At 43.0% G+C, this 9143-nt stretch overlaps 1 pseudogene; it reads left to right on the top strand.

The window, feature by feature from the left end:
* Positions 1-2141: 2141 nt before the first annotated feature.
* On the top strand, positions 2142-2260 carry LOC120594349 (uncharacterized; annotated as a pseudogene).
* Positions 2261-9143: the final 6883 nt, after the last annotated feature.

The following is a 9143-nucleotide window of genomic DNA, read 5'->3' on the forward strand; positions in this document are numbered from 1 at the left end:
TTGGCCTCCTTTACCATCTCTGTGCCTACCTGTTTCTGGTGGGGATACCTTTATTCCCAACAACCAACACCTGCATCTCCTTGCTGGTGGCCTGTCTCTGCTGTGAGCATCAGCTGCCTGGGTGAAGAGAGAGCTGCAGGTGCCCCCGTGAGTAGCTCTTGACCAACGACTGACAATCTGGGAGTAGCAACATTCCAGCCCGTGTGCTCCCAATGGGGACAACTCTGAGGTGTGACCTCCACTGTCCACAGAGCTCCCTCAGGATCAAGCCCAAGCTACCCTCCATGGGCTTTTCTGGTTGCTGTGCCCTTGCTTAGCCTCCTTCTCCTCTAACTTAGTGGTTTTTCCTGGGAACACTTCCTGCAAAACCACTTCCATGCACTGGGAGTGTATTCAAAGTTCAGATCATTTCCGAGTCTGCCCTGGTGTTTACTTTCTGCCAGACTCCTATGTCTCCTTTGCACAGCACGGGCTCTGCTAGTCAGGGACTTGTATATATAAAAGCCTTGAAGGCTCCTCTGGGTATGAATGTAGAGGCCCAAGACATGATCATGGAACAATACAAGGATACCTGAATTCTCCACTTCTATTCAACATGAAATTGGAAGTCTCAGTTGGAGAAATTAGGCAAGAAAAAGAAAGGAAGGCATCCAAATTGGAAAGGAAGAAGTAAAATTATCTGTTTCACAGATGACATGATATTATAGGTAGAAAGCCCAAAGATTACACACTCACACACACAGTTGGAACTAATAAATGCATCCACCAAAACTGCAGGATACAAAATCAAGAGGCAAAAATCAGCTACATTTCTATACACTAACAACAAACACTCCAAATAAGGAAATTTAGAAAAACAATTTCATTTACAACAGCATGAAAAAGAATAAAATAAGTATGTAAGTAACCAAATTGGAGGAAGACTTATACACTGAAAACTACAAAACTTTTGAAAGAAATTAAAGAAAGCATAAACAAATGGAAAGACATCCTGTGTTCATGGAGCAGAGGACTTAATATTATTAAAATGTCCATATTACCCAAAGCCATCCACAGATGCATTGCAATCCCTACCAAAATCCCAGTGATGTTTTTTTGTAGAAATAGAAAACTCATTCCTAGAAGTCATATGGAATCTTACGGGACTCTAAATAGGCAAAACAATCTAAAAAAAAAGAACTAAGCTGTAGGACTAACACTTCCTGACTCTAGAACTTACTACAAAGCTACAATAATCAAAACAGTGTGGTCCTGGCATAAAGACAGACATATAGACAATTGGAATAGAATAAAGATCCCCAAAATAAACCCTTGCATATATGGTCAAATGATTTTTAACAAGGGTGCCAAGACCATTCGACAGAGAATGGATAGTACTGTCAACAAATAGTGCTGGGAAAACTGGATATTCACTTGTGGAAGAATGAAGTTGGACTCTTATCTTATATCATATACAAAAAAATTAACTTAAAATGGATCAAACATCTAAATGTAAGAGCTAAAACTATAAATTTCTTAGACTAAAACATAGGGGAAAATCTTCATGACTTTAGATTTGGCAATGATTTCTTGGATATGACACCAAAATTATAAGCAAAATAAAAAATAGATAAATTAGACTCATCAAAATTAAACCCTATGGCATCAAAGGACACTATTAACAGAGTAAAAAGGCAACCCACAGAATGGGAGAAAATACTTACTAATCACATATCTGATAAGGAACTAATATCCAAAAAATATAAAGCACTCCTACAGCTCAACAACAAAAAACTAAACAACCCAATTAAAAATTGGGCCAAGGACCTGAATAGACATTTCTCCAAAGAAGACATACAGATGCCAATAAGTACATGAAAAAATGCTCAGCATCACTAATCATTAGGGAAATGCAAATAAAAAACACAATGAGATGGATACTATAAAAAAGCAGAAAACAGCAAGTGCTGGTGAGGATGCGGAGAAATTGAAACCTGTATGCACAGTGTTGCAGCCACTATGGAAAACAGTATGGTGGTTCCTCAAAAAAATTAAACATAGAATTACCATATGAGGACGTGGTTCCATAGTGTAGCAGTTAACACATCTGCTTTACACGCAGAAGGTCCTGGGTTTGTGCCCCAGTGGAGCCATGGTCCATGGTCTATGGCCATGCCACCCTGAACGAGCCTGATCCTGTCTGATCTCGGAAGCTAAGCAGGGTCGGACCTGGTTAGTACTTGGATGGGAGACCACCTAGGAAGACCAGGTGCTGTAGGGATTAAAAAAAAAAAAAAGAATTACCATATGATCCAGCAATTCCACTTCTGGGTATATACATAAAAGACCTAAAATCAGAGACTTGAGATATTTGTACCCATATTAATAGGAGCATTATTCACAATAGCCAACAGGTAGACAACCCAAATGTCCATCAATGGATGACTGGACAAACAAAACATGGTATATCCATTAAATGGAATGTTATTTATACTTTAAAAAGGAAATTCCAAGATACGCTACAACATAAATGAACCTTGAAGACATTATGTTAAGTGAAACAAGCCAACACACAGGGACAAATAGTATAAATATCATTTATATGTGGTACCTGGAAGAGTCAAATTCATAGAGCCAGAAAGTAGAATAGTGGTTGGCAGGGGCTGGGGGTAGTGGGGAATGAGGAATTATTGTTTAATGGATACAGAGTTTCAATTTGAGATGATGAAAAAGTTCCAGAGATGGAGAGTGGTGATGGTTGTAGCACAATGTGAATTATTTAATGTCACTGAATGGTACACTTAAAATGGTTAAAAGGGTAAATTTTAAGTATATTTTAACACAAACACACACATACACACACACATACAGTCATGGTCAGGTCTGGCCAGGCAAAACTACCCAGGGAAAGAGAAATTAGAATTGTTCTGAACAATGAAATGACATATATTTGGGACTTCTGGGAGCAGGATGGGAGAGAGGAGGGTTGTGGGGGTGGAGCAGAAGAGAAGGGAAGGAGACAGGGCCAGCGATATAGCATAGTGGCCCCTGGGAAGGATAAGCTGACAGGTGGGCAATTTTAAAAACAGGAATAGCTATGGGTTCTCTCTGCTACTCTGTATTTTCCTGCTTCTCTGTGCCTGTCCTACTCAAGTCTTCAGTAAATTTTTTTTAGTCCCTCATAGGTTGCGCGAGAAATCAAGACGGAACATAAAGTCTTAGGGACTGTGTTCCATGGGTGGGTGGGTACAGAGTGGAGAGCAGAGAATGACCTCAAGAGGCAAAGCATGAGTGAGATGCAGGCATCAGCAGAAGCAGGGACTGGAACAAGTACTTACTAGGAGAGTTCTAAGTCCCTTGAGTTTCCTTAGTTATTGGGGGCAATACTAGGGTTTCCTGCCATATATGGGAAGGGGGGCTGGTGCCACTTTTACTGAAAGATTAAAGGAAGCTGAAAGGTTTTAGGCCACCCAGGTGGCTGAGGACAGTGTTAAGCTTATTGCCCCTTGGAACAGTGGTGAGTGGCCCTCCTATAGTGGGAAACACTGCTCTTGCCCCTGTGTCCTCATATTCTAGTGGCAATGTGCTCTTTGCAGGGTGACAGGCAGGGCAGATCTGACTGCTTTAGTGAGAAATGTCTCCTGCCTGGAATTCAAGCTGAGACTTCCTAAGTGATGATGTTAAACCTTGCTCAGAGAACAATCACTTGATTAATGACCATTTCTTGCCCATGATTGCATAGGTGACTCTTAGTAGACACTTTTGTAGAACCTTTCTTAACAAATGCCACAAGATTTTGAGGCTAAGATTATGACTACCTTTAAGAAGATTATAGGCAGCTGAGAGCAAATTATTCTGTACACTCCTTGCTGTTGGCAAGATCCTGTATAGAATTTTTCCCTATTAATCACTGCCCAGCATCATTAGAAAGGGGTTCTAAAAAGAGAAGTAATTGGCACCATTGACATGTTGGCCATGTGTCAGATACAGGGGAAGTTCAGAAAAGAGTGTAATATCTCTATGGAATAGTGTTGTTTTAATTTTTTTTAAAAAAACATCTAAAGTCCCAGGCTCTACAACTCCTTAAACAGGTGTGGGTGATTGGAGAAATTTACTAATACCCCAAAGGGGTTTCATGATTTTTATTCTGGGTGTGCTCAGATGACAAACCTGAGCCACTTCTCAGTTTATGACTTGGTTTGTACTGTGCAGCAATTTTGAAAGATGCATAAGAGATTCTGATGTTCTGAAGAAGGTCCAACCATCAAGTCATAGACTTGGTTGTCTGTATAAGTCCATAAGTGGATAACAGCTCGCCCTTTGGGGTCAGATACTAAGATTCAACCCACTTCATCATGGGCTGATTGCAGATCTGGCATAGGGAGACCTTGGCTGACATGGTATGATCCTCCCTCCTCTGGGAAACCCATCAACCAGCCCTGGCCTGGACCTAAGTGAAAGTCACTTGCGAGCTGGCACTGGATTCTTCTACTTAGGCAGCTTATTGTCTAATGAGGTTGGAGAAGCAAGGACCTCATGAAAGGGACCAAGAAGGCTGGATTTTCTTGGGACTCTAGAAGACATATTGAAGTACCAACATGATATGGAATCCATTAAAGCTTAAGCTCTTCTAGGGCAGGGCTTCATCATTGAACCCTCCATGCCTAGCATATGCCCTGAACACAATAGATAAATGTTTTTGAGTAAATGAACTGAAATTTTACATGAATGGTTCTTGAACTTCAGAGCAGTGCTTCTCAAACCTTAGCCTACATCGGCATTCCCTGGAGGGCTTGATAAAACACGGATAGCTGGGACCCAGCCCTAGAGTTTCTGATTCCACAGGTCTGGGGCTGGACCTGAAATCTACATCTCCAACAGGTTCCCAGGCAAGTCTGTTGCTGCTGGCTAGTTGACCACACTGAGAGTAGTAATACTTTAGAGTGAGTAAGAAACACCTGGGAAGCTTGTTAAAAAGGTTGACTCCTGGCTCCACTTTCCAGCCTGGAAAGTCTGATCCAGCTGGTTTGGGGCCCAGCCCAGGAACCTGCACTTAAACAAGCCCTGCAGATTCTGATGCTGGTGGTCCCCCAAAGATGGTCAGAACCACAGATGGTTTGCATCTCTGTTACTGAGAATGTTATCAGAGTCCCCAACTACTCCTTTGGAAACCAAGTCAGGTGCGAAGCTTGGTGGCAGCCAAACCCTGGCAAGCCGCATGCACAAACATGGATGAAAGGGGGACCTCAAGTGTGAGCTGTTACAGGGTGAAGAAATGGACATGAGGCCATCCCATGTAGGAAGGAAAAATAATAGTAGAATACAGCAGCTGGGCACATGTGAGGTGTGGATGGAAGGTGGGAGGGTGGAATAGCCAGCAGCCACCGGCCTGAGATGGGAGGCAAGCACAACACCAAAACCTAAAATGGATCACACAGAACAAAGACTTCAGGTAAGCTCTCACATTTAGATGGCACCTGCAGATGGGACTTCAGGGGCCAGTGGCTCCAAACTGTGGCATGCTGGGTTTGAAAGGACCCTGGAGTTCATATAGGTCTCCACAGGAACCCCGAGTGCCACGAGGGATGAAGGGGAGATGCCTAGCCTCAGTATCAGGCTGTCCCAACTTCTAGGCCCTGCTGTGCCACCAGGCACACACGTCTATCGACACAATATATCTGTTGTGTTCTGTACATATCTGCAAGCGTATGTCCCCTTGGGGATGTAATATGTGCTACCAATTTCTGAGATACCTGTCACCTCTATGTCTTGGGCTGGGTTTCCTAGAGGCAGCGATTCCTTCTGAGGTGAGGATTGCTGTGAAAGTCATTTTAGGAAGTGTTCCCAGAAAAGACAGGTGTGTGTGTGTGTGGGGAGGGTGGAGCATGTGACTGGGAAGGGAAGTGGGTCAAGGAAGTGTGTGACACAAAGCAGGGTACCACAGAAGGCGACTTGGGCTCATTCCCATAGGGGAGCATCTGGAAAGGGAGCTGCCACCCCACTCTCCAGTTGGTGGTCAAGGGTAGCCCCTGAGAGATGCAAATTTGTGGGCACTTTTGCTTCTGTTCGTGTGTACAGGCGAGGTGGGCTCCAGGGGCCCAGAGGTTTCTGCCCACAAGGGGGCACAGGTGCTGGCTGCTGGGAGTGAAAGTGACTGGGATCAGTGTGCACAGTGGGGGTCTGACAGTCTGTTAAACTGTGTCACTTTATACAGGTTCCCTATCTTCTCCAAGCCTCAGGTAACTCTTCTTATGGCCTGCAACATTCTACTTCTACTTGTACCTTTTCTTTCAAGACTAAATTGCTAGAAGGTTCTTATTTATGCTGTGGCCAAATTTCTCTTTGTAACTTCTACCTACTGGTCTTGAGTTTGCCCTCTGCGGCCACAAGACCATCTCTGCCCCTCTTGCCCTTCTGAAAGTTGAAAATAGCAATCGTTTAACTCCCAGAAGAACCTTTTCTCTTAACCTAAAATCTCCAGCCCCTTCATTTGCTCTCTATATGGGAAAGAATGTTTCCAGACTCCGCCTCCTTCTGGCTGGCCTTTCTGGGCCCTCCCCAATTTGTAGGAGAGCCTCTTAAAATGTGGCATCCAGATAGGAAGTTAGGACTACAAGTACTCTCTTATTTGAGTATTCGATCAAGAGTTGAGAAAATATGTTGGTTACCAAGTCATCATCTTCATCATCCTTAGTGATCTGCTGTTAATATCATCATCTTGTGGGGGTACAGAAGGTCCAACAAGCCCACAATGTATTTTTTGTTAATATGACCAATCATGTGACATGGGGCAGAAATCACAAATTTTTTTCTTCTAGGTATCCGACCTTTGACTTTTTGAAGCTAGTAGGCATCCTTTTTTTTTTTTTTGACATCACATCCATAACAAGTCATTACTGTGACTAGGGAATTGAGGATGTAGCAGAAATTACAAAGAATCCTCTATTACAGTGGTTCTTACACTTTTGAGTGCATCAGAATCACCAGGAGGGCTTGTTAAAGCAGATCTCCGGGCCCCATTCTGATGCAGTAGGTTTGAAGTGAGGCCAGGAATTTATACCTCTTAAGAGGTTCCCAGGTGATACTGCAGGAGACCACTGAGAACCACTGCTCTCTTACATTTCCTGGCTGTTTGGGCTCTAGTGTTATGAATTTTCAGAAGGCTTTAGCCAAAAGAGGAAGAAGAATGAAAACTTACATTTACTTTGTGTACTTGTGCCAGGACCAGTGATATATGTATAATTTTATTTTAACAGTGCTATGAGTATAGAGTTGATATCCTCCTTTTAAAAATAATAAAATGACACTCATAGAATTTAAGTCACTTGCTTAAAGTCATATGGGGGAGATCTGAAATTGAAGCCAAGGTCAGACCCCAAATCCCAATCCTTCCCCACCCACCATACTCCTCCTTAAGCTGTCAGCTGGGCCAGAATGCCAATATCAGTGATGATCAAAACATACACACATGCACGCATGCATGCACGCACGCGTGCACGCACGCGTGCACGCTTTTCTCTTGGAATCTTTTAGCTTGATTGCATATCACAAAGATAAAATATATTTCATATACACAAAAACATGGTCCTGGAAGAGAGTGAAGACACCATGGGATTTTTTTTTCTCTACCACTTGTCTGTTATTGTTTGTAATCATGTTTTCACAATTAGCTTAGTTAATGTGTCAATTTCTAATAATAGGCTTTCCATGGAGGTTGCCAGAAGCCACATGTTGGAAGGGAGCGTACCAGGATTGAAAGGAGCCAGTAATGATAGATGATAAAGAGTTAACCTGCCAAAACTGTATCCTAAATATCAAACAGGCACATTTTAGAGTTTTATGGTTCTGAGGAAAGGTTCCCAATGCTATTATTTTACATAGTATTTTCTTCTTCAAAAGTGCATTACAGTGGATGAACCTTGAAAACATGCTAAGTCAAAGCAGTCAGTCACAAAAGTCACAAAAGACCATGTACGATATGATTCCATTTATACGGAATATCCAGAATCTATAGAGACAGAAAGTAGATTCGTGGTTGATTAGGGCTTGGGAGGCTGGTAGAGAGACGTGATAGTTAAAGGGTACAGGGTTTCTGTTTGAGGTGATGAAAATGTTCCAAAATTAGACTCCAGTGATGGTTACACAACTCTGTAAATATGCTAAGAAGCACTGAACTGTATATTTTAAATGGGTGAAGTGTATGGTATGTGGATTATATCTCAATAAAACTGTTACTGAAAAAAGCACATTACATTTGCAAAAATTTTTACGTGCCTATTATGTATGGACATTTGTAGTGTTGGGTTTTTTCAATATCTATGATTATTTTAGAGGTGAGAGCTATAGAATTTAGGTTTACCTAGGTAGGGCCAATTCAGATAAGTGTCATGGCTGACTAGCAGGACCACCTTGATGTGGGAAGTGAAGTGGATGTTCGAGGACTTTAGATCTGGGTTCTGTTACAGGAGGTGCAGCTGTATGGAAGGGACTGTTGACAGCAGATCAAGTTCTGATGAGGGGCGGGAAGTTTAGGGCAAATTGCAGGGTCCCAACGGGCATGCTGGAGTGTGTAGCTGGGCATTCAGCAGAAGCCCAGCCATACAAACTGGGGCACAGAAGGGCTGCTGGGTCACCTGGAGCCCTGCATCCAGGTAGGAGGAGTAGCAGCGCTTCTGATTAGATGCCAAGAGCCATGTGGGGCTGGTCTGGGTGAAGGACTCAGGCTGCAGGGAAGCACCAGGGTACAACAGTGGCCTAGCCTTCTCAGAAGAGTTGAGTCCATCTGGACTCCCCAGTCAGGGGCCACCCACAGTCACATCCACTCGATTCCTAGAGGTGTTAGCTCATGGCCTTACCAGGATTTATCTTCAACCCGAGCTGTGTGAAGTGAAGGAAGAGAGCCAGAGAGAAGGGAGTAATTGTCTCAGTCAAGTCCCTCTTAATAACCCTTTACTCCTCCCACTGATGTTGCCATTCCCTACATCAGTTCAACTCCAAATTACTTATGCTGAAGACCATGATAAGGACTGGAGATATGAAGACCAAGAAACAGTCCCTGTGCTTAAGGAGTCGATAGTCTAAAGAAGGGCAACTCATAAGCAGATCATTTTCAACATAATGATCGCATCCTATCATATCTGCTCATCACCATGCATTCAGGTTGC

The sequence above is a fragment of the Pteropus medius genome, unplaced genomic scaffold (assembly GCF_902729225.1).
Source record: "Pteropus medius unplaced genomic scaffold, Ma_sr-lr_union100, whole genome shotgun sequence".
Lineage (NCBI taxonomy): Eukaryota > Metazoa > Chordata > Mammalia > Chiroptera > Pteropodidae > Pteropus > Pteropus medius.